The 24,406-nt window shown below is 47.6% G+C and overlaps 1 protein-coding gene and 1 pseudogene across 3 annotated transcripts in view; one reads left to right on the forward strand and one right to left on the reverse strand.

Moving 5' to 3' along the window:
* SNCA (synuclein alpha) overlaps positions 1 to 4,766 on the reverse strand; it is a 61,325-nt gene extending 56,559 nt beyond the window's left edge. For 2 of the 3 annotated variants that reach the window (XR_010794661.1, XM_066632044.1), the window contains exon 1: positions 4,499 to 4,766. The gene's annotated coding sequence lies outside the window, so the exon portion shown is untranslated. The remainder of the gene's footprint in view (positions 1 to 4,498) is intronic. The other variant, XM_066632043.1, reaches the window with a different exon arrangement.
* A 19,191-nt stretch (positions 4,767 to 23,957) lies between these two features.
* On the forward strand, positions 23,958 to 24,077 carry LOC136656739 (5S ribosomal RNA; annotated as a pseudogene).
* The last annotated feature ends 329 nt before the right edge of the window (positions 24,078 to 24,406 follow it).

The raw sequence follows: 24,406 nt of genomic DNA on the forward strand, positions 1-24,406 counted from the left end.
TGAAGCCATCACTCAGATTGGGCGAGCAGCAGGGAAGTTCTAGCCAGGAGGCAGGGTAGGGTTAATGTTTGCTTTTGCATCTGAGCAGGAGGGGGGAAGGCTGGAGTGGGCTCTCTTGCCCATCTCTAAAGGAACCAATGATAACTGGACAAAGGATAAGTGGTCTGCTTTGTTTCTGTGGATGAGAAAGGGCAGAAGGAGGAGCCCAAGGGGGTTCTTGTCTTCAAAATGGCTGAAGAAGCCCAGGGAAAAAGGAGGCAGGGAAGGGGGGAGGGTTGTAGCAATCATGCTTCCCAACTGGATGGCTGTTGTGAGCTCCATTATTACTTGGGAGGAGGTAGCCACACTGAATGACCAACTACATTGGGACTACTTCTGAGCAGAGCTGCAAAGGATTGGGTTGTCCTGGTAAGCCTTGCAGCTGCTGCACGTGACCCACCTCCCTCTTGCCGCTTCTGTCCCCACTCTCACGCAGTCCCTCCCACACCTTCCTGCCTTGTTTACAGTTGGGATGGGGACAGCAGGGTTAAAGAGAACTCAGGCACACACAAACCCACACAGCTCTGTTTTTTCCCATGGAATTGCAGCTTGCTTTTAACATAAGTCTTTTTGAGTCGTGAAAATGCTCCAGGTGATTCAGAAAGTGCCCCCATTATGACTCATTTTCATGGGGGGGGGGCAGGAGAAACTCATGACTCGACTTGAGTCAAGCCAAGTCTGACTTATCCATCCCTGGGAATGGATTGGCTTGTTGTAACAGACGACCAGAGAAGAGGATGTACTATGCTGTTTGCCAACAACCCATTTACTTCCCAGCAGGCTAGCAATGTACTTGAATTAACGGAAATAATTTTGCCCAATTTCCTTAAGAATGAGTTCACAAATGCAGGCTCTTCATTCAATAACCGCAGCATCAAACAGTGGAATTGCCCGTGTGAAACAACCACCGCTGATCAAACATGGGCACAGCTTTTGTACCACCCTGCATATTTATTTTTATACCGCTCTTCTTTCAAGGAGCTTGAAGCAATGTACATTGCCCCTGAATTAGCCTGAGAAGATATGAACACATGTCTCACAACTAGATGATACTCTACAAACAGGCTCTTGCCACAGTTGCCCCATTTTTCATTCGTAGTAGCCATACATTCAGATGAAGTCATCAAGTGAAAAGATACTGTGTGATGTACTACCAGATGATACATATGCTTGCCTTTTCATTGAGCACAACTTTTTTTAGCCCCTTGACAACAGCGGGAACTAACTAAAGCCTACATCAGTGATCTCCCCTTCTTCACCAAAAGCTTCAGTGGTTCTACTAAACTACTTCAGTAGTTCTCAAACCCTTTAGCACCAGGACCCACTTTTTAGAATGACAATCTGTTGGGACCCACCAGAAATGATGTCATTAACCAGGAAGTGGTATCATGGCCAGCAGTGACATCATCAAGCAGGAAAAATTTTTAACACCCCCATACAACAGAAACAAATCAATTAAGTTAATTAAAAGTTTACAATAATTATGTTTAAAAATTTATTTAAAATAAAGAACCCTCCAAATTCTCCCAAGCAGTTGCTGATAAGTTTAAAAAAAAAAATTCCCCAATCATCCCAAAGGCTAAAATCCTATCCACACTTAGTCTGGAGTAAGCCCCATTGACTATCATTGTTCAAAGCATAGACATAGTAACCTGTTAAAAGTACAGTTCTGTATCCTTTCCCCAGATGAGTCACATACCATGGTAGCATCTAGTTTTATATATTAAATAATAAGCAACTCCCACTACAATTGAGGCATGTGTGCACAAGTTCATTCCAGCTGGTGTACTGTACACTTTCAGTATATTTTCTGTACTGCAGGTTTGTGTGAGCACGGAGGAAAGCAAACCCCCCATTAATACAAGGGAAATTACTCACTTCAACACCTATGTATTGGCAACCTTCAGTCTCGAAAGACTATGGTATCGCGCTCTGAAAGGTGGTTCTGGCACAGCGTCTAGTGTGGCTGAAAAGGCCAATCCACTTCAACACCACAGGGCGTCTAATCCAGATGGTCTCATCTGATCCATATATACTCAGCCCCTGTCTACTCAGGGTGGCTTACTCTTTTAGTAAGCATGCACAAGGTTGCAGCCATGCAGTCTGATCCTAGTCACCATTTTGTGCAAGGAAATTCCATTGCAGTCAATGAAACTTACAGCCCAATCTTATGCATGTCTACTCAGAGGTAAGTGCCAACGGTGCTTACTCCCAGGAAAGTGTGGATAGGATTGGGCTGTTACTCTGAACTAAGTATTGCATAGGCTTGCAATCTGAATGTGCAACAAATGACTGGATTTCTTATTTGCAATCCTATTCATACCCGTGAGTAAGGATCATTAGCACAGAGGACCTTCCTTCCAAGCAAACAGGCACAGGGTCAGACTATAAGAATGTCAGAGCTGACTTGCTGGAGTAGATCAAGGTTTCTCTAACTCAACATTCTGTTTCCAACAGTGATGAGCCTGAGATGCCCTGTGCTCTTTTAAGCCATTAGCACTCTGTACGTACTCAATTCCTTTTCATTAGCCAAAAGAAAAAATTCATCTAGGTCCCATTTCTGCCATTCTCCAACAGCAGGACAAACGGAAGCTGGGCTTTGGTGCAGCAGCAGCAAACAGTGCACAAATGAGTAATTATTTAAAAATAGGAGTGTGAATTATTGTTAACACACCCTGGGGGGAAAAAATCTAGGAACTCTTAGGGAGTGAGGTGATGGGGAGGAGCTTGATACTGCCTTTAAAAGGAAGATCCTAACATTAACCACTGAGCTCATGCTTGAATAGATACCAGAATGTTTTTTTAAACACCCCATATTGCTCGTGTTCAGACAAACACCAATCAAACGGAGACAAATCCACATTCAGTGAAAAGGGGGTCCTTGTGGCCACCTATTTGATGTACTTTCCTGCATCCTAACACAGTTTTAAGAGAACCAAACCCTTACTTTTCATTGTGTTACCTTCCCCAGTACTCCCACCCTTAATGACCCTCTTCAATTATCAGGTAAATATGTCCGTCTGATCAGATCAGATCATGGTGATCAGACAAATCCCCAAATCTGCCTGGATTCTAGCCATTCCTGGGACATGAGCCAAAACTTCCTCAGACTTGTCAAAGGGGGCATCCAATTTCTCCAAGAGCCAAGACCTTTGGATGTTGTGACCTATGGTGCCCGTCTCTCTTGCACAAATAGACACACACACAGCAGGTTAGAGCATTGGTTTAAAGGGAGGGGAGCATTTAGGCACAGTATTTAACAGTGTGGAAGCATTCAGGATCCTGCCTGCCTATAGGAGCTTTGACGTAAACATCTTGATAGAATGGTTGCAATTCCTGATCTGCCTGGGCTAGGCTTCAGAGGTGGCTAAGAATGGACCCCCTTGCCATTTAGAATGGCAGACAGAGCAATGGTCCCTATTCCCCACTTTCCTGCAAGCACTTTGCTTCTTTGCCAAAGTGCCCATCCTGGCTGCCTGCCAACACTCACACCAGTTCAATGGGGCCCCAGCATCACCAGTTTTCCCTACAATCCCTGGGAAATGAGACAGATGAAATCACTCTTGCAATGGAAGAGAGCAGGTGCTTCCATTCAAATTGAGATACAGGCAAACCTGATGCCTGCAAGGCACTTTCTCTGCAAGAGCAAGAGACACCTGTTCCCTCTGAGCCTCTAGCCTCAGCACAAGGCAGCATCAACCCCAATGCCCAGATTTTCCCTGTTCCACACCTTTCTGGTTTCTCTGTAGCAGCGCTTACAGAAATGCAGGGCTGTGACCCTTCGTCTGTCCACCCACAGCCCACCACACCCATATTTTTGCTCAGGAAAAATGAGGCTGATGCCTCAGAACGAAGCATGCAACCTTATGCACATTTACTCAGAAGTAAGTCCCACCATGTTCAGTGTGTGTGTGTGGGGGGGGGCTTACTCCCAGGCAAGAGTGCAGAGCTGCTCCAAAGTAACTGCAAGCCCGACCTTTGCAGAAGTCAATACCCACTGAGAGCCCGATCCTATCCATGTCTACTCAGAAGTAAGTCCCATTGTGTTTAGTAGGGTTTACTCCCGGGAAAGTGTGTATTGCAGTGACTGTCAACCTTTTTCATTTCAGGGCACACTGACAAGGCATTAAAATTATCAAGGTACACCATCAGGTTTTTGACCATTGACAAGGCACACCATGCTGCTAGTGGAGGCTCACAGTCCCCATTGGCCCTACTAACAAATGACCTCCCCCCAAATTCCTGTGGCACACCTGTGGACCACTCGCGGCACAGTGGTTGAAAATGGCTGGTGTATAGGGTTGCAGCCTAAGCTCCGTAGGATTGACTCCCAAAGATTTCAACCCTGGAGAGCTTCTCTTCGGTTCAGTCCTATAGGGTGCCCCCTTCTTTCCTTGCTTCCTCCCCCTCCTCTTCCTCCCTCGCCCAAGGAAAACAAGTTAGCAAACTCAAGACTTACCCTTCTGCTCCTTTGACTTGGTCGGGCTGCGAGCTGCAGGGATCGCAGGACCAAACCCAGGACACCCAGAGAGTTGTCAAGGATGCTTCCCCTTCCCTGGTCAGCACATCACTGCCGAGGGATGCAGGCGCCCAGCGTGGAGTGGTACCCCACCCTGCAAGGAGAGGAGGGGATCAAGCCCTCACCGCCAGCTCGGGGACTGGGGAACAGCCCGCTTCTGCCCCCTGCCTCCAGCTCCGCCTGATTTGCCAGGTAGCGAAGACAGGCAGCGCCCAGGGGCGAGGACGCCGCCCTCCCACTCTCTGCCTCCATCCTCGCCTGGCTCCGCCCGCGCAGCCTGCTCCAGGGATGCGCGCCCGCTCTGCATGGGGAGGGACGGATCTCTGCGCTCCCCTCCCCCCGGTGGGAGGGGGGCTTGCAACAAGTTGAAAGGCTTGAGCTCAGGAAACAAGCTCAAGCCTTCCAGTGGCATTGCAAGGGGGGGTCTCTGGCAGGCATTGCAACCTTAGCCCCTCCCCTTTGACCATCCCTCCCCCTCCCCACATCTGCCACACTTCCTCTTTCAAGAGATGGGTATTTTTGAAAAGAACCTCTGAGCACAGTATTTTTTTTTTTCTTGTTCCATCAAGTAACTGCAGAAGAGAAAAGCATAGGGTTGTCTACTCAGAAGTAAGTCCCATCGAATTCAATAGGGCTTACTCCCAGGAACATACCAAGATCCAGGTCTACAGAGCTTGCGTCCTGAGTACACTTCTGTACTGCAGCGAGTCATGGACTCTTCGCTCACAACAGGAGAGGAAACTGAGCGCTTTCCACATGCGCTGCCTCCGACGCATCCTCGGCATCACCTGGCAGGACAAAGTTCCTAACAACACAGTCCTGGAACGTGCTGGAATCCCTAGCATGTATTCACTGCTGAAACAGAGACGCCTGCGTTGGCTTGGTCATGTCGTGAGAATGGATGATGGCCGGATCCCAAAGGATCTCCTCTATGGAGAACTCGTGCAAGGAAAGCGCCCTACAGGTAGACCACATCTGCGATACAAGGACATCTGCAAGAGGGATCTGAAGGCCTTAGGGATGGACCTCAACAAGTGGGAAACCCTGGCCTCTGAGCGGCCCGCTTGGAGGCAGGCTGTGCAGCATGGCCTTTCCCAGTTTGAAGAGACACTTTGCCAGCAGTCTGAGGCTAAGAGGCAAAGAAGGAAGGCCCATAGCCAGGGAGACAGACCAGGGACAGACTGCACTTGCTCCCGGTGTGGAAGGGATTGTCACTCCCGGATTGGCCTTTTCAGCCACACTAGACGCTGTGCCAGAACCACCTTTCAGAACGCGATACCATAGTCTTTCGTGACTGAAGGTTGCCAATACTACTCCCAGGAAAGTGTGGATAGGATTGGGCTCTAAGGGCCCAATCTTATCCAACTGTCCAGTGTCAGTGCAGCCACAATGCAGCCCAGAGGAAAGGGAACAAACATTTCCTTACCTAGAGGAGACCTATGTGGCTGCCCCCCTATGCAGGATGCAGTGCTTGTCTTATTGGCATGGCTGCACCAGCACTGGAAAGTTGGATAGGATCAGGCCCTAAGATCCCTGCCGGCTCAGAGCCCTATGCATGTCTACTCAGAAGTACATCCTCTTATAGTCAGTGGGGCTTACTCCCAGGAAAGTATGGATAGGATTGTAGCCTCAAGGCCCAATCCTAAACAGTGCATGCCAGCTTAGCGCCAGCCAGTGGACTGCCCCTGCTCTGTCGCACTGGGTGGCGGAGAGGTAGGTGGGGGCATGGGGGGGAGGCGTTCTGGGGGTGGTGGGAGGGTGGGGAGAGGGCGGGGAAGAGGCATGCCAAGGGGAAGGAGTGGGGCAGGAGGGAGGTGGGACTGGTGGAGTGACCTCCACCAGATCCTGAGCCACCATGTTGGCGTGCCTCCCATGGGTCAGCATAGAATCAAGTAGCCCCATTGCTGGGCTACTCACTGTACCCAGAGGGAAGGGGGCAAAAGTCCCCTTCTCCCAAGGAGCCACCGGCGCTGCCCTGGTTGCGCTCAGGATGCAGCAGCAGCCATTTTCGGCACCGCTGCAGCCCCACACACCAGGCAGCTCAGGATTGGGTTGCCCAACTCCAGCCTATCTGGTTCAGCATCCCCCCAAGGGCCTACCAGATGCTGCCTGGAAGCCCTCACCCAGGAGAACATGAAGGCAACAATTTCTCTTCCCCTTGTTTGCTCCTGAACAATTGATATTCAGTGGCACATTGTCTCTGAACTTGGAGCGCTCCATTATGGCAAATAATCACGACTAGACCTTCTCCTCTCTGTCTGATGAATCCCATTTTAAAGTTATCAGGAGCCATCACCAGATCTTATGGCCGTGAGTTCCATCAATTATGTTTTTTTATGGCTTTCTTTGGGTTTTCTGCTCAGGGTTTCCCACCAGGGCGAAGAAGAAGAGCCCTGTACAGCCCTGAGCTTCAGCCAGCATCTTCCATTGAGAAATCAATCCCTACCTTTATTTCTCTTCTTGTTTTCTAAATGGGAGCTGGACTGGGGGTCCCACATATCACTATCTCAGCACTGGGGGAAAGAGGCATTCATCCAATCTGGATCGCCCCCACCCCACACAACTCTTCTTTGACTCAGAAAGGAAACTGCCATATTCAAACCCTTATGCCAGTGATCTGTGCCTCCCTTGTATCTTAGAGCCGTACTTGTGAGCTGGAATAGCATAGTTGCATAAGTGGTTAAGAGGTCTTGCAACTTCCCCGGTTCAGATCTTGTCTCTGCCTTACAGGGTCGTTGCTGAGTACATAAGATAATACAAATGAAGCATTTTACATTCTCAGAAAGCTCTAAACAAGAGCTCAATCCTATGCATGTCTACTCATAGATAAGTTCCAAGTCCTATCTAACTTTCCAGCACCAGATGCAGCAGCCAACAGGGTGTGTGCTGTGGTGTAGGTGCAGTAATGGAGGCCTCCTCAAGGTAAGGAAACATATTCCCTTACCTTGAGACTGGATTGCAGCTGCATCAGCACTGGAAAGTTGGATAGGATTGAACCCTAAGTCACATGGTGTTTACTGGGGCTTGCTCCCAGGAAAATGTGTACTGTAGCCTCAATGTTGTTATTACCTGCTGGCTTCCCTTCCAGTGTTTGATTGAAAAAATGGCAGCCCAGCTCTACCTAGAGGTCATCTCTGTTCCTTCCTTGAAATCTCAAAGGCTTGTGATTTGTCAGGAATGAAAATACTCTGCACGAGCTCAAAAGCCCATCTCTCTTTAATATCACTTCACATAATGTTGCTGCTTTGTTAATGTTTTGCATCCTCAGCCCTGAACTTGAACCTATTCTCATTGCAAAGATATATTTCACATTAACAGCCCAATCCTATTCCCCCCCCCATTCCAAGACATGCAGCTGTGCCAACCGAGCATATGCTGCAGCTGGTTGGGGGAGGGGGAGATCAGACTTACCTCTGCCTGATCATCTATGGGTCTCCGCAGGCCCATGCCAGCTATTTTGCTGGCGTAAGTCTGGGGAGAGGAAGGGGGAGGACAGTTTGGAAAAACTAGCATAGGATAGAATCTAGGATGCATTTGGTGCATCCACCATTACCGCGGGATCCACCTGGCCCACAGCCTCCCTGTTCTTTCCCCCTCCCCACCCAGTTTAATATGAGGCATTGGATTTCATTATCTGTGGTTTTTGGTATCTGCAGGCGGTCCAAGAACCAATCCCATCCAGATGCGGTTTTCAAACTCTCCAGGAGTTTGAAACCCTCAATAAGTCTTTGCGGGGGCAAGGCAGCAGGGGAAAGGGGAAGGAAGCGGAGCGCGATCGCCCCACTCTCCCTTTCGCTGACCTGGGGAGCCCTGCAGGCGCTCACGCAGGGCTCCCCACACAGAGGGATGGCTGCTGCAGAGACTGGAGGGTGCACCCCAGTCCCTGCAGCCCGTCAGAAGGGAAAGCGGAGCGATCATCCTCCGCTTCCGGTTTTGCGGTGTGGGGTGCAATTGCTCCGCTTTCACTTTTCCTGACCTGGGGAGCCCTCCAAAGGTTGAGCAGGACTCCCCGCACCCCCTGGAGGCTGCAGGAGGCTTGGGCAAGTTCACCCAAGCCCCTGCAGCCCCCCTGAGCGGCGTGATGCCTTCCCCCTGTCTCCTGGCTGCCCCTGCCCCTTAAGGGGGCAGAGGCCAGGACTCACAGGTTGGGGCGTTGTGACGCCCCAGTTTGAATACCACTGCCCTACAGATACTGAGGTCCCAGCTGTAGTGTTGACAATTCCTTTCTCTTTCTGGAAATAATTTTTTTTTATTTGCAGTCTTCCCATCACAAGCGTGATATCTGCAATCTTGCTCTTTTTTCATGGTGTAAAGTTTAATTCCTTTCTGAAGAATTCAGTAAACCTTTATATGGTTCCCTCTCCCATAATACTTCTGTCAGCTATTATTTCCAACAAAGCTGTTTCTCCCCCATCACAGAGGCATCTTGCAAAGCTACACATCTTTCTTCCTTTATATAACTGCCCTCTGTATGATTTTTTTTGTCTGTTTTTAAAGGAATTGTCCTACGCAAATGTGCTTTGTCTAGCTCAAAGGAAACTCACCCATAAGAATAGAGGAGAAGGAGTTTTGTGGGAGATTTATGCCCTTCTGAGCACAATTCTAAGCTTGCGCTCAGACAGTGTAAACCAGCCTGGGAGTGTCACAGAAGTGCCATAAGGCACTTCTGTGATGGCTCTGGAGCAGGGCAGAAGGACACGCACCAGTCTGCTCCTGCCAGATCCAGACTGGCACAAGATCTGGCACAAGATCCGGTGGGACCGGCCTTTGGCACTTAGGCCAGATCTTAATACCCCTTTCAAGCAACCTGGCATTGCACCAGGCTGTTCAGATCTGTTCGAGCAATTTTGCAGGTGCAGATCTGAGTAGCCCTATTGAGGTGGCTCAGGCATTACTCTGGATAAGGGAACATATAAGTCTCCTTACTCCAAGTTGTGCTTCCTCCACCTTCAAACCTGTGCTGGATACAACACAGGCCAGCTGACCTCCCTGTTCCAGCACAGATTAGGATTTGGTTGCCCGATATAGTTAGGAAGAGAAAGAATAGAAATTGGAATTTTTGTTGTTTTAAAGGAATAAGAGGAATTTTCTACATAGCCTACTCTCTGCATGTATATGGTTGTGTATGCATGTAATTCCTGCCAAGGTAACCCAATGCAGAGGTTCAGACTGAACCTCCACTGAGTTGGACTGTATTTCCTTGAACTATCAACAAAAGTGAAAAATAATGGCCTTTGCAGATGGGAATTTCTAGGGATGCCAGTGACCAGGCCACATTTGACCAGAACACAATTGTACAAGATGCAAATACCCTAGTACCCAATTCTACATCTACCTCTGTAAGATTGTGGGAAGAACTGTGTTGAATCAAACCAAAGGTCCATCTAATTCAGCATCCTAACAGCATCCAGCCAGATAACTTCCCAGAAGTCACGAAACAGCTCATGAATGCCACAATCCTTCTTGCACTGTGTTTTCCCAACACTCAGAAGTATAACAGCTCAGATCATAGGGGTCCCTTTTAATTATCATGGCCAGTAATAGATTCCTCCTTCATACATTTGTCAAGTCCTTTTTCAAACCAGCAAAGCTAGTGAGCATCACCATGCCCCCTAAATCATATATGAACCCTGACAGTGCAGAAAAGAACAGCTGCCAGCTTAAGGTCTAACTTGGAGGCAGGCTCATTTAAATCAGTAGCACTTATTACCAAGGATAAGGGTTTAGGGTATGAGTGGCAGTTGTGTATTGACTTTGTGTGTGTGTGTGTGTGTCCCAGTGTTGCCACACCACTCCTCTCTCTTTTGTTTAAAACAATTACACAGCTGAACATCCTAAATGGAACCGGAAAGTAGTCTTGCCTCTCTTTGCTCTCTTCTGTTCCAACCTAATGAGTTCTCTAGGGAATGAAGAGAGTTTTTAGTTCACTGGCTTTCCAGTGTTGGTCTGTCTCATGGGAGGAGAAACACGCTCCTTAGCACATTATAAAAGGCTCCAGACTACATATCTAGATTCTAGAATTCTGAAATGCAGAAGCCCTATTCAGAATTTTTGATTCATATCATGGAATCATAGAGTTGGAAGGGTCCTAATAGGGTCAAACCCCCTGCCTGTAGCAGGAAATCCTCCCAGAGCATCTCCAACAGGTGCTTGCTCCCCCAGTATCATGATGTGAACTGGACTGCCTGAATAATTACAGCATCATTTATAGCACAATATAGCACATGTCCACTCTGAAGTCCCTTTTTGTTCAGGAAATTGTGCACAGTATTGCAGCCTTGGTAATTGAAATTATGTCCACTGCTAGCGGTTGACTCTGGTGCATTTCCTCTCTAGTAGTTTAATGTGATGTTATGAGAGAGCTGACATCCCCATTCCTGTTGCTTTCCCCTCCTTTCCTGTAATATATTGGTAAACACATGACATAATATCAGTGCACTGTGTGTTGCCACATCCCTACCTCACATCACTGGCTATTGTCCACCAGGACAGCATAATACACAATGAAATGATGTCAAGTCACATGGTCCGTTTTGACAGGGTTGCCAGGCCAGATGCATCCTAAAGTCTGAGATGGGGCCTGGTGATGTCCCAAAACTTTCAGCCCTTGAAAAATGGAGGGATTTTGAACTGGGGCAGTGGCCAGCAGTAGCCCCCGCATAGCCTGAGATTAAAGTTTCCTGCCCACCCACCTGAAAAAAAGCAAAGCACTGAAGATCAGATGTTTTATTGAGCAAACTGTCCACCCTAGTGCAACAGGATATAGAGAGTAAAGAGACAGGAAGAGACTCTGGTAATCACTACAATTTCTGCCCCCGTCTGACTTGAGCTGCAGTAAGTTTCTCCAGACCTGTGGAGTTGCTCCATGGACCCAAGTCTGAGGAGAGCCCCTGTGCCAGGTCTGTAGCAACAGGGGGATCTCGCTTCGCTAGAGATGTTCTTGGACTTCTTCCTGACCATCAGCATTCATGTTAAATAAGCATTTGTCACTTGTGGCTGTACTCTACCCATTTGTTCTCTAAGAAGTCAAAATACAAGGAAGTAGGTTACCTTATGGTTGTCCTGCCTGGTTATCATAGTTCTGGTTGCCTCTTTCTGTTCTAGCCAGGAACTATTTGGCTGAAATCTTGGAGAGCCCATTGCCAGTCATTGTAGGCAATGCTAGCCAGATGGACCAAGGGTCTGACACAGTAGACGGCAGATCTCAATGTTGCCAAAGGCACCCTCTACAGCAGGGTCACCAACCCATTCAGGCAAAGGGGCCAGACATTTGACAACAACATCATCACAGCATTGCTGAACTTCCATGTTGCAGAGCTCCCAGAGGTGGCTGCGTGGAGCTCAGCTTGGGAAGTGAAACCTCCTGCCCAATTTGCTGCAGGCTGGGCAGGGCATGGCAGAGCTGCCTGCCCAGGCTCACAGACTGCCCATGGCACAGGGACTCCATGAGCTTGAGTTGGTAGCTCTGCCACATCCAGTCCAACATGCAGCAAATTGGGTGGAAGACTTCCTCTTTGGGCAGCAATGCCAGATCCAGCCCACAGGTCATAGGTTCCCAACCCCTGCTCTACATCTATTGGGCCTCACTCCTACTACATTCTTTCCCATTTTTCTGCTCACAACAAATTCAGCCTGACAACAGGGTGACTGCTGCAATAGCAGCTTCTGGTGATCCCAGAGAGAACTTTTCAGATTTTGAGACAACCTGCATGGTTCCACATCAGTAGAGGATGGACAGGCAGAGCAGAAAGGAGAGAGGCTTTCCTTTTCAAGTCATTTAACTGTCCAGGGAAAATAGACAGCTTTGAAAAACAAAGTAAAGAAAGACAAGAAAAGTGTTGCTTAATTTGACTTTTTGCCCTTAAAAGGAATCGTGGAAGGTGCTACTGGCACCAGTTAGTTTTTTAAACTAAAATTTTAAACTAAAATTTAAACTAATTTTCTGAAATCTGGCATGAATTTCAAATGTCATGTTGTCAATATTCAGGTATGCGCCACATAAAAACCTTTCAATCAATGATAGACTGCATACATAATGGTGGTCCCTATGGTTCCCAAACTGTGGGCCGTGACTCACCAGTGAACCACAATCCAATTTTTGGTGGGTTGTGGCCAGCACAGGCTCTGGTGCTGCAAGGCATTCTGTTATGCTACCCGGCTGCTGCAAGGAATTCTGGGGCTCTATCCAGCTGCCACTCTATGATGCCCATACAACAACGAATGCACCTAGTGATGAATTTCTCAGAATGTATCCCTATCATTAAGTGATGGGTACCTGTATAGCAGGATAATTTATGCAAGGATAAGTGAGAGTAGACTTATCAAGCATGGAGAGCATAACCTACCAAGGCTGCAATACTGTGTGCACTTACCAGGACATAAGTCTCATTGAGCACAGTGTGGCTTACTTCCAGATAAACATAAATAGGATTGTGCTGTACAGCTAGCAAGATGGAACATACTGTAGTTGATAAGGGCAAGTGTAACCTGTTATTCCACCCTGTCCACTTGCCAAGATACAGTTAGAAACCCACATCAAAATAGATAGAGGTACATTTTCCAAATGACCCAAAAGCAGATGGAAATCCACAACAATTACTTACGCTCTTGGGAGTACAGTCTCCTTCAAGCACCCCCCCCCCACCACCACCACTGCAGTAATTTCCAGAGAATCACTGAAAGGGGGCCCATGTTGTATAGTTGGGAGAGGATTGTTTTTGCTGAGCCCTAGATTTGCACCCCAGGGGAACACCCAACATGCACTTTCAGATTCTGGGTTCCTAGGGACAGAGCCTCCGAGAGGAATTTTATCAGGTAGTACAAAGTTGCTTTTGGGCCCCTTTCCAAAAGGGTAGTGGTGGGGCAAAAGGACAGGGAGAGGGTGGGGACAGGTTGCGGGCAGAACAGGGCCGGAAAGGGGGTGAATAACCTCCCTACTGCTTGGCCGATCAGAATGCTGGCCCCACAAGGTTTTTCACGCCGCGAAAGCAGTAAGCAAGCACACAGACACAGGCAGACTGAAGTCTGCACATGTAGGGACAAGTGCCGAGTCAAGGGGCCCTTGACTTGAGTGCTTTGTCGAGTCTTCCACTTGTGCGACTCGAGCGTAAATGAGTCAGAGAAAAACACTGATTGTCACAACTCGGACTTGAGTCACCTCGAGTTCCCATCCCCGCTCATTAGACTGCTCGCTTATGCGAAAAAAAACACCTGCTGTTTTGTATTTACATGGAATCTAATGCATTGTAGGTACTTTATAAATATTAAATTGCATTCAGAACAACAACAACAACAAAAAGAAATCCCCTGTATGGATCAAGCAAAATCAAACCAAAATGAAAAGAAAAAACCCTAGTGATTCATTCTTGAATGAATTGTAACCTCTGGGGATATTGTTCGCCCGTTGCCTGAATTGATCCACTCTGTGAAATTGCTCCAGGGGTATCCTTTCCCAATGCAATATGCTTGGACTGTCTTTTTTTTTTTTTTTTATAATTCCCTTATTTGTTGGAGAATAGTTTTTCCATACAATATGAAATAAGCCCATGTTTAATCATCCTTTCATTCTTGCATCTAACTGCATTCGCTTCCTTTACTGCTCAGTTTCCCGCTGTGTGCCTGGCTTCTAATGTCAAGAGGGAGCTACAATAATTATTATTTTGTAAAAATAACAACTAGTGATTTTAAAGCACTGATTGAGACAGATTGTTTTGTGTTTGGTGATAAAATCACCCCCTCTTTGACAATACAGCGTGAAACCCGGATCATCTTTCATGTCACATACTAGATAAGAAGTTGGATCAGGAACATCTGTGAGGCTCGTCCCTTTGACCCCAGTTGAGATGCTGCTCAGTGACTGGTTTGAAAATCATTTTTTGTAGTTACCAGGGAGTCCATTTCAATCAAAAGGACTACCCTGTTCAGACACACAAGTATGCCTGGGATAAGGAGCAAACTTCTCATGTTAAGGATCAAGATTAAGAACCAGCCTCACCTCTTCCTTGGCTTGACATTTGATTTTTGTTCAGTTCAAACGATGAGTCCTATCCAGGGCCAGCCCAAAAACTTCTGGGCAACTATGATAGTGTGCCCCCCTTACCTAGTGATTTGTAAGTCTCTGCCCCTCCCACTTCAAGGTTTAGAAAAGGAAGAGGGGGAATGAAATGGAAGAGAAAGTGTGGCGGAGAATGTTGGGTTTGAGCAGTGGCATACGAAAGAAATAGCAGCTGCTGCGGCCCACCCTCCCCACAGCATTCTGGGGCTTTCCCAGGATCTCCTCAGGTGTCACCACCCAAGGCAGTGGTCAAAGCTGGGCCCACCCCTCGCCTCAGTTTGGCTCTGATAGTGAGCCATTCCGGAAGCTGGGAAGTGTCAAGCGCAGGCTTGGGGGTGACATAGGGGGGTGACATAGCCGTGTCATTGTATCATCCCGCCCCGGTTCCATTGGGCCCTGGGATGCTTTTGGATTAGAGGAGTGGTTCCCAAACTGGTGGGTCATGACCCACCAGCCAGGGAAGTACTTCTTCCTGGCCCCTTAAGGAGCGGGGCTGGGGGATGGCAGTGACATGATCCCCAGGATCGTGCCACTACCAGGGTGAAAGGGGGTGCTTGTACTCCCAATAGCAAGCACTGGCATCCTGGGGGTGTGGGGAGCCCCGCGGACACCTCTGCAGGGCTCCCCAAGCCTGTAAACAGTGAAAAAGTGTGATTGGAAACCACTTCTGGTTTCACGATCGCAAACTGAAAGTAGTTTGCAATTGCACATTTTCACTGTCTACAGGCTTGGGGAGCCCTGCAGTGGCGTCTATGGGGCTCCCTGCACCCCTGGGATGCCAGTGCTTGCTATTGTGAATACAAACATCTCCCCACTGGCCCCGGCAGCAGCATGATCCAGGGGACCGCATTGCTGTCACTCCCCTCGTCCCCGCAAAGGCTTACTGCAGTCCCAACGTCTGAGTAGAACTTTGGGAATTGCTGGGTAGAGTATTCAAATTTTCCAGCCTACCACTCTCCTCCACATTTCTGAGTCCAGGAAGTGAGGGAGGAGGAGCAGCAGCAGTGGAGGCCAGTGGGTGGGTGGATGTGGGTTCCCTCTGCCATCCTGCTAATTTGGTGGTACTCTTTGGTTCCACTGCATTAGTTTTATTGACTGACATCAGCCTGCGTTAAAAGCACAGGCACCCTACTGAGCGTGGAAGGTGTCAATCTTACCTAATCTTATCTATGTATTGTCTTGAAGTCTGCAACATTGTTCTGCTATGTTCTATTTGTGAATAGGTAGGCACATAACTGATAACCGTGCCATGTGGGAGCCCAGCTTTATGCAGTTACAGCCGTTCCTGCCAAATGCAATGACCTGCACACCTCGAACAAAATGAAGGTTAGCTCCCTCCGCCTCCAGTATTAGCTCGCCCTCTCTGCACCAGAATGCGAGCAGACAGGTCAGAGTAAACACTACAGATCTGGTTGGCAGCCGGTCTGGCGGGAGAGGAAAGCTAGTGGGGAAGGCCGAAAGGTTAATTCTATGTCTGATGTTAATGATGCAGGTTACATAGTTATCCTCTACTCAGCAGTCACAGTCTAATGAGAGTTAAGTGTATTTCAACCCAGTGATTTCAGTAGGCTTAAGCCAGTGGTGTCACTAGGGTTAGTGTCACCTGGTGCGGGAGGCTAGCATATCATTTCCATGATGAGCCTCGTCCCATGCAGTAGGCGGGGCAGTGTCCTGGGTGGTGGGCGTGGTGATGCACCATTGCCCGGCCTCCACCGGATTTTTGGCTATACCTTTTGGCGGAATAGAGATAGTTCAACGCGGTTTGTTTCATTGCATGATGCATTCAATTATTCATCGATTGATATCTAACATGATGATATTGTTCAAAAATACCAAGATTTAAAAAACTTTGACGAATAGTGGTGTCACCCCCCCTCGTCCATATCACCCGGTGTGGCCTGCACCCCTTCACCCCGTAGCAACACCACTGCTGGGAGGCCTTGAGATCACCCTGCCTCTACCACTGAACTACAGCTCCTCTCCTAAATAAACCACTGCTGGAAATGGACTAGCGCACAAAAATATAGACTGGTGGCAAACGCAACAAGGACAGCTTTCCTGTAGACTGTTTCAAGCTTTCAGTTCAGGCTCCTGAGAATGATTGGCTAGATCAGTGGTTCCCAAACTTTTTGGAGGCCCTAGAGCCATGGTTCTCAAACGTTTAAGAGGGCCAGGGTGGTGTAGTGGTTTGGGAGGTGGACTTAGACCTGGAAGAACCAGGTTTGAATCCTCTCAGCCACAAAGCTCCCTCGGTGACGTTGGGCCAGTCACTTTCTCTCAGCCTCACCTACCTCACAGGGTTGTTGTGAGGACAAAAGGAGGGCAGCAGCTGTGTACACCACCCTGAGCTCTTTGGAGGAAGGGCGGTATAAAAATGTGAAAAATAAAAAATTTAACACCAGGATCCACTTTTAAAAATGAGAATCTGTCAGGACCCACTGGGTGTGATGTCATGACCAGAAGTAACATCATCTAGCAGGAAAAATTTTAAAATCCTAGGCTGCAATCCTACCCACACTTACCCAGGAGTAAGTCCTATTTACTATCGTTGTTAAAAGTATATAGTAGCCTGTTAAAAGTACAGATCTGTAACATTTCCCCGAATGCAGTCACATAGTAATAGCATCAAATTTAAAATATTAAAAATAAAATATTGAACTGAATGGGGACCCACCTTAAATTGGCTCGCGATCCATCTAGTGGGGTTTGACCTACAGTTTGAAAAAGACTCCCCTAGAGGCTGCTTCCTGATTTATCAATGCCAAAGGGTGGGGCTATAATGGTAATTGGGCAGCAGTGTTCCTCCCCCCCCCCCCCAAAGTAGCAGCTTGTTCAGCCCTTGATGCATAGACTAATATGCCCTGCCAGTTTCACAACACAACAAAAATTGGGTCACGACCCAGTGGTGGGTCCCAGATCCAGGTCTGGAAACCACTGCACTAGATACTAATCCAGCAAGTCAGGAAAAGATGGAGCTGATAGCCTGGACTGATGTAAGGTCAGTTCTTAAGGTTATTTCCTTTCGTTACATGAATAAGATATTACATGATTGGAATTATTCTTAAGAATATTTATGCAGCCACTTTTCAGCTAAAAAAGGTGTCCCCCCATATCCTTGGGGTTCTGTTCTGGAATACTCCCCCCCCCCAGTGATTACCTGAAACCACAGATATGGGTGAATGCCTGCCCCCCCACCCTCTGAACCCCTCGACTCTGGACTCACCAAAGAGACACCAGAAAAGAAGCCATGCTGGCGTGAAGAGGGACAGTTGCTCCCCATCTGCTAAATATAAGAGGACACCATTTTAAAGGGCGTCTCTCTGCCCAGTTACACACTGTGGCAAGGACTCAGAAGAGTATCTTGCAAAGGGAACATTGATGTTGCTGGAGCGCATGTTTTTTGAACCGTGCAGAAACATTCTCAGATAGAGGACTGCATGCATTGCATCATCAAATCACTACCTCTTCCCTCGAGCTCTTAAGGAGAAAAGAGAAACACAGGATAGATGCCAAGCCAAGGGGCAAGTAAAGGGGAGGGGAGAGGCCCAATTGCCAGAGGCTCTGCTGTGAGTGTGCACGTTCTCAGTTTCATCCCCTTTTTCCCTTGGATGACTTCATCAAACGGTATCTATCCCCTTCCTTCCCCAATTCCTTTTCTCAGGGCAGCACATCTTGCAAACTCTTAGAAATGTATTCCACGATTTCCCCCCCCCTAGTTACCATAACAACCTAATACGGCACATTTTCTCTCACTTATCGTGTCTTTTCAAATCTGATTAACCCGTTTTAACTAATAAACTACTAGATCCGTGCCACTGGCTGCTTTCAATTCTAGAGCTTTATTCCGTTTGGTGGTGTAAGACTTTCTTTTCATGTTGTTCTGATTAAACTGAAGGTGATGCTCAAAGGAGCCGATTCAAATTGAATTTCCACACTGGCGTGCGGGTTCGTCTGCAGCCAAGGAGTAGCCTACTGATGATCTGAATGGAAGACAAGCCAGGGACCAACCCATATTTCAGATTAGACACTATGGGTGCAATCCTAACCCACTCTTCAGATAAACTATGGGCAGTGAAGCTCTGAACACGTAAGGGAACACTTGGTATGTGCCTGCATTTGTGGAAATTTCACAGATCTGTACTTTTTTTTAACAGGCTACTATGTATATGCTTTTAACGATGATTGCCAGTGTGGTTTACTCCTGGGTAAGTGTGAATAGGATTGCAGCCTTTGGGATGTTTTGGGAATTGTTTTTAAACAGATCAGCAACTGCTTGGGGGGGTTAGGAGAGTTCTTTATTTTACATAAAATTTTAAATTTACATTTAAAGTAAACTTTTAATTTACTTACTTGATTGATTTGATTTTATCATATGGGGGTGTTAAGCATTTTGCTGCTTGATGTCGCTTCTGACCATGATATCACTTCCAGGTTAATAACATCACTTCCGGCGGGTCCTGACAGGTTGTCATTCTAAAAAGTGGGTCCTGGCGCTACAACGTTTGAGAACCACTGTCCTAGCATGTGTACACAAAATGGTACATATGCATGCAGTACATAGGATGATGATCTACACAAAGTTTGCATGTCTCTTCCTTCACTGAAATCATGTGTGAAGAGAACAAGCCTGCACTACCTGATTCTGAAGGGCTCACGCTGGCCCACCACTGGCGTGCACTGTCGCGACTGTGCCTTAAGGCATGCCTGCGACAGTCGGCACTGGCTAAGGTAGCCCTGGTAGCCTTGGTGCTGCTTCCCACCCCATGGGATGCAGCAGTAGCCACTTCAGTGCCGCTGCAGCCCTGGGTACTGGGAAACTCAGAATTGGGCTGTAAATCTCCATATGGCGGTGTTATTCAAACTGTGCGGTGCGGCTCTTTAGGGCGGTGCCAGGAACTCAAAGGGGAGGCGCGGGATGTCCTCTCGCAGCGATACAGTCACACCCCTGGGCAGAATACGAGCCCGTCTTCTGCCCGTCGTCTGCGCGTTTTTTTAAAGCAGAAGAATGGGGAGTTGCTCAGCTGCGAGAGTGGCTGCCGTCGCCCCGCCCTCTTCTCCCTCCACTCCGAGGCTGCCGCCTTCTGTGTTCGCTACATGTTGTTTCCAAAGCTCTTCGACTGCAACCCCCATCTGGCAAGTACCGAGCATGCTCAGCTCGCAGTCCTGAACCCTCACCGATCCTTGTCTGGTTGGTTCCCAGTTCCCAGCCTGGAATCGCTTCTCATCAAGTGAAATCTCTCTTTTCAACCCCCTCCCTCTTCCACTCCCCCCTTTCCATCTCCAAACCTTCCTGCTTTCCTCCCCCTCCCCAAATAAAACGCTTCCTATTTTACCAGTCACCAGGGATCTTAAAGTTGTTTCCATGCAGTCGGCAAAGGGGGGGGGGGAGAGAGAGAGAGACAAGCACATAGTTTCCTTGGCCAGGAGCAGGAAAAGGGTACTGTTTTTAAAGTGATTTATTAATCTTGTTGTTTGACTGAAGAGGAAAGGCTGTATTTTTAAAGTGATGAATCTTGCTATTTGAAGGGAATACTTATCAGCCATTGATGAAGTGATTGCCAGCCCAATCCTATCCACACTTTCCTGGGAGTAAGCCCCATTGACTCTAATGGGACTTACTTCTGAGTAGACATGCCTAGGCTTGAGCTGTGCATCTCCTAGTATAGGAGGCAAATCAGACTCCTAATCAAACCCTTCTCAGCTCTGATATTTTTCCATGGTCTATTTTTGTTTTCCCCACCAGCTGCTGGAAAAATTTAATTTCATTAAATTAATAAAGGGTTCAATCCTATCCAAGGAGAATGGGAGAAATGACTAGTTGGATTGGGGTCCATAGGGGTGTGTGTGTGTGTAATGTTGGTCAGCCTGGTTGTTCACAAAGTTCATTTGATAAAACAATTCTATTGGTATGCTTACAAAGTTTAAAAAAATGAGTCCTCCTGGACCAGACAAAATCTACCTACTCCAGCATCCTGTCTCCAGCAGTGATCAGCAGCTGATCATTTATAAAGCATGTATATTACTGTGCATTAATAATATATTTTAAGATCTGCATTTAATTAATGATATGATTAATATAATTAATATTAATATAGTTAATATATATTTAATATTTAATATTATATTATAATAAATATAATATAATATTATATTTAATATATTTAATATAGTTAATATTTCTGGCCATTTCCAGTTTAATGATGTCACTTCCAGCCCTCAGGAACATGATGGGGAGTCATGACCAACAGCCACGGGGGTCAAGGGAGCCACTGGCTGGAAAAGTTTGAGTACTACTGCCATATGGTGTATTGGAATCATGGAAGATCTGGCGAGGAGGTAGATGTGGTGTCAGCAGTGGCCCCTTTAAGGGTAAGGTCTGGGCATCCAGCAGAGTGTGCTGCACAGCTGCAGCCACTTGAAGGCAATAGAGCCCTCAGGGATATAAGGAGCACCTGAGGCAGGAAGGGTTTGTGGGTTGTAGGTGGAGTGCAGGTTGGAGAGGAGAGGAGAGGAGAGGAGAGGAGAGGAGAGGAGAGGAGGCTGGCTGGCTGGCTGGCTGGCTGGCTGGCTGGCTGGCTGGCTGGCGGGCGGGCGGGCGGGCGGACGGACGGACGTTGGAATCTGACGTTGGACTGGGACTTGGCATATTGACTTTGGACTTTGACTTGGATACCCTGACTGATTTGACTGACTTACCTGGAACCTGACCTCTGACTGTAACTTGGCTTATTGGCTCTGGACTCTGATTTGGCAACTTTCATTGACTGGACTGGCTTACTTGGAATCTGTGGACTAGAACTGGACTCTGACTTTGCTTGCTGCACTGTGAGTTAAACAAGGGAAACTAATTAGCCTTAAGCGGGCACGAGGCCCAGTGGGGAGGAGCTGTGGCAAGACATATGGCAATGCAGCAGCACTGGTGGGGGCTGCGCTACATTCTTCAGGATATTTGGTGTTGAAGGTCTCCTTGGTGCCCCTGGGTAAGCCCAGAAGCCTCAGCGGGTCACATTGATCCATACAGACAGATCAGGCACAGGAAGGGCGTTCAGATATGGTGTGTACCCACGCTGCTGATTCCACCCGCTCCCAGGCCTGATCCACCCTCCCTGTTCCCATTGCCACCCTATTCATCCCTGCCCTACACCAAATGTACCTACTCTGGTGGGCCTTGGATTGACTGCTGGTGCATGCAAGAAGGCTGAGGCCTTGCCATTGGTGCACCTGGGCCTTGTGCTGTTTCAAAGTTCTTTATGGTGTGGAAGTTAGGATTGGGTCGCTAATTGCATTAAGTGAAACAATAAAATATTTCAGTGCAACCTAGGCTAATTCACTAATTAATCCTGGTTTTCTTCTGATGGTCCAATCCCATTGCTTCTCTCTCATGTCCCAAGTCCCCCAAGTCAAGCTTCATGTTGCCAGATGACTTCAGCTGTGGGCCATATCCCACGTCCTATGTATAGAATTGCAGTCTTAGGAACATTTGGTGAAACCCAGTGTGGGAGGGAGAGGTCAACTGGTTTTATTTGCTCAACTGGCTTTTCCTAAGAGCAGCATCAAACGGTAGAGAAACAGACACTGACGTGCTGATAAAATAAAGAGCACTGATTTTTTTTTTTAAAGTAGGAGTTAACATAGCGAGCATTGCAGCACATAGCATGCGCTGTGCCTTTTGTCTCCAGCTTTTCTGCAAGACGTTTAAAAATAGCCGGTATGAAGATCCTTTAATAAGCTGCTGTCGTTATTTTATCACACAGCCCTGAACTTATTTTGTTTGCGGTCTCACAATGTACGCCGCGCAGAGCTGTACTGGAAATGGGAAGCCGTTTATTGAGGGCTGGGACTTAGCTTGTGGTTGCTTAGCTTGTATCTTGTGTTTGGCATTTCATCATTCGATGCATTTTTATTAAAATGGCTCCTGGAAGGAGTACATACTGTTTTATTGGGGCTTTTCAGTTAATCTAGTAGACTGTTCCAGCTATAGATAGATGATAGATTCAGGTCATTCAAGAGGGTTCACACTCTGCTCATTATTTTTCTAAAAGGAGTTCCACCTCTGAATGTAAGAATGGGCTGGTACAGTTGCTATGGAGCAACCACCTGAAGCCACCTGCTTGTGACAGGTGGTCTACTTGCATACTTTGAGTGTGCAGAGCCAGAAATGTGCCCAAGCTAAGAAAGCTACAGTGGAGGTCCTGTCCCCCCCCCCCCCATTATGAAGGCCCTTGGCTGTAAATTAAACATTTTGTAGATGCTGCTTAACAACTCATAAAGATGATCAAGTATTTTAATGTGAAAGACGTAGCATCACGCTCTTTACCACCCTGCTTTCTGTTACTACTTCCTGTATTTGCAGACAGCACAGAGACAGCCAGATGCAAGTGAAGGGAGGGCTGCAATCAGACACAGATAAGTCATTGGTGTGATGGAGAGATTTGTGAACATCTTGTAGGGTTCACTGCTATCCGCGGTTTCCAAAACCTATTTCCCATGGATACAGGGGAAGGGGGGATGCCTGTACTTCATAATACCAACAGGCTTACAGCGCAATCCTAACTTGTGCTGGAAGGCCTGCACTGTTTACAGTGCAAGTTTGGGCTGCCTGAGGCTTGACCAGAAGCAAGGGGAAAAAATTCTCCTTACCCCGGGAAGAACCACAGCAGCCCCAATGGTCTACTTGGATCTGCGCCACCTGAAGAAGTGGTGTAGATCTGAGCAGCATGGAGCTGCTCTACACTGTCCGGGAAGAGGACTAGCCTCCTGCTCCTAGCCTCCTGGGCCCGCCTCCTGCTCTCCGCCTGCATTCCTACAGAACTGCCTGCCGCCTACCCTCTCCCCACCTGAAACGTCTCCTCCCGCCGCCTCCTCGCCCTCCTCACACACCCCCAGACCCCCACACTGACCAAGATCAGCCAGCACAAACTTACTGGACTCGGTCGGCATGGAGGCTAGATTTGGCTTCCGTGGGTTGGTGTGCATCCCTGCGCCGGCCCAGCTCACACGGAGGCACAAACATGTTTACGGCACGTTTGCGACCCTCCCAGGCCAGTGCAAGGGACTTGCGCTGACCAAGCACATCCTTTGGATTGGGCTCTTAATGTAAGATAATTATGCTTAATGGGTTTTTCATTGCACCTTTGCCTAAGGTGAGGTGAGAGGTGGAGGAAGCGGTTTTATTGTTTCACAGATTTTGGTTTTTTCCGAAGGTAGAAGTGCAGAAAGCAGTTTTTATTCAAAATTTACATTATAAATTATAACTTTAAAAGTGTACTAGGTAGATGATATAGGTGGCATAGTGTCAGCAGATGAAGCCATAGTCATTACCCATGCACCATCACCCTTCCCCCCCATTGCAGCAACTGTTACTCTGTGCATGCCTGATCTTGTCTGATCTCAGAAGCTAAGCAGGGTCAGGCCTGGTTAGTACTTGGATGGGAGACCACCCGGGAATACCGGGTGCTGTAGGCTTATACCATAGTCTTTCGAGACTAAAGGTTGCCAACCATCACACCCCATTAAATGATAAATAAAAACCAGATAAAACGGTTTTATTTTCTCACAGATTTCAGATGTTGTTTTTTTCTTTTACAAAAATGAGTAGTGTAGAAAGCGGTGTTATATGACTTTATTTTGTTATCACCGTTTTCTCCCACCTCTACCTATGCAGAGTTTTAATGTGTTATTTTCTATATCCTGTCTGTTAGAATAACACTTTTTTTGTAATGTTGTAAGATGGGGCCTCTTAGGATTGACAAAGCTTAGGGCCTCCACATGGTTTACAGCCCAATCCTGAGCCT

Source organism: Tiliqua scincoides, chromosome 6, assembly GCF_035046505.1.
Source record: "Tiliqua scincoides isolate rTilSci1 chromosome 6, rTilSci1.hap2, whole genome shotgun sequence".
Lineage (NCBI taxonomy): Eukaryota > Metazoa > Chordata > Lepidosauria > Squamata > Scincidae > Tiliqua > Tiliqua scincoides.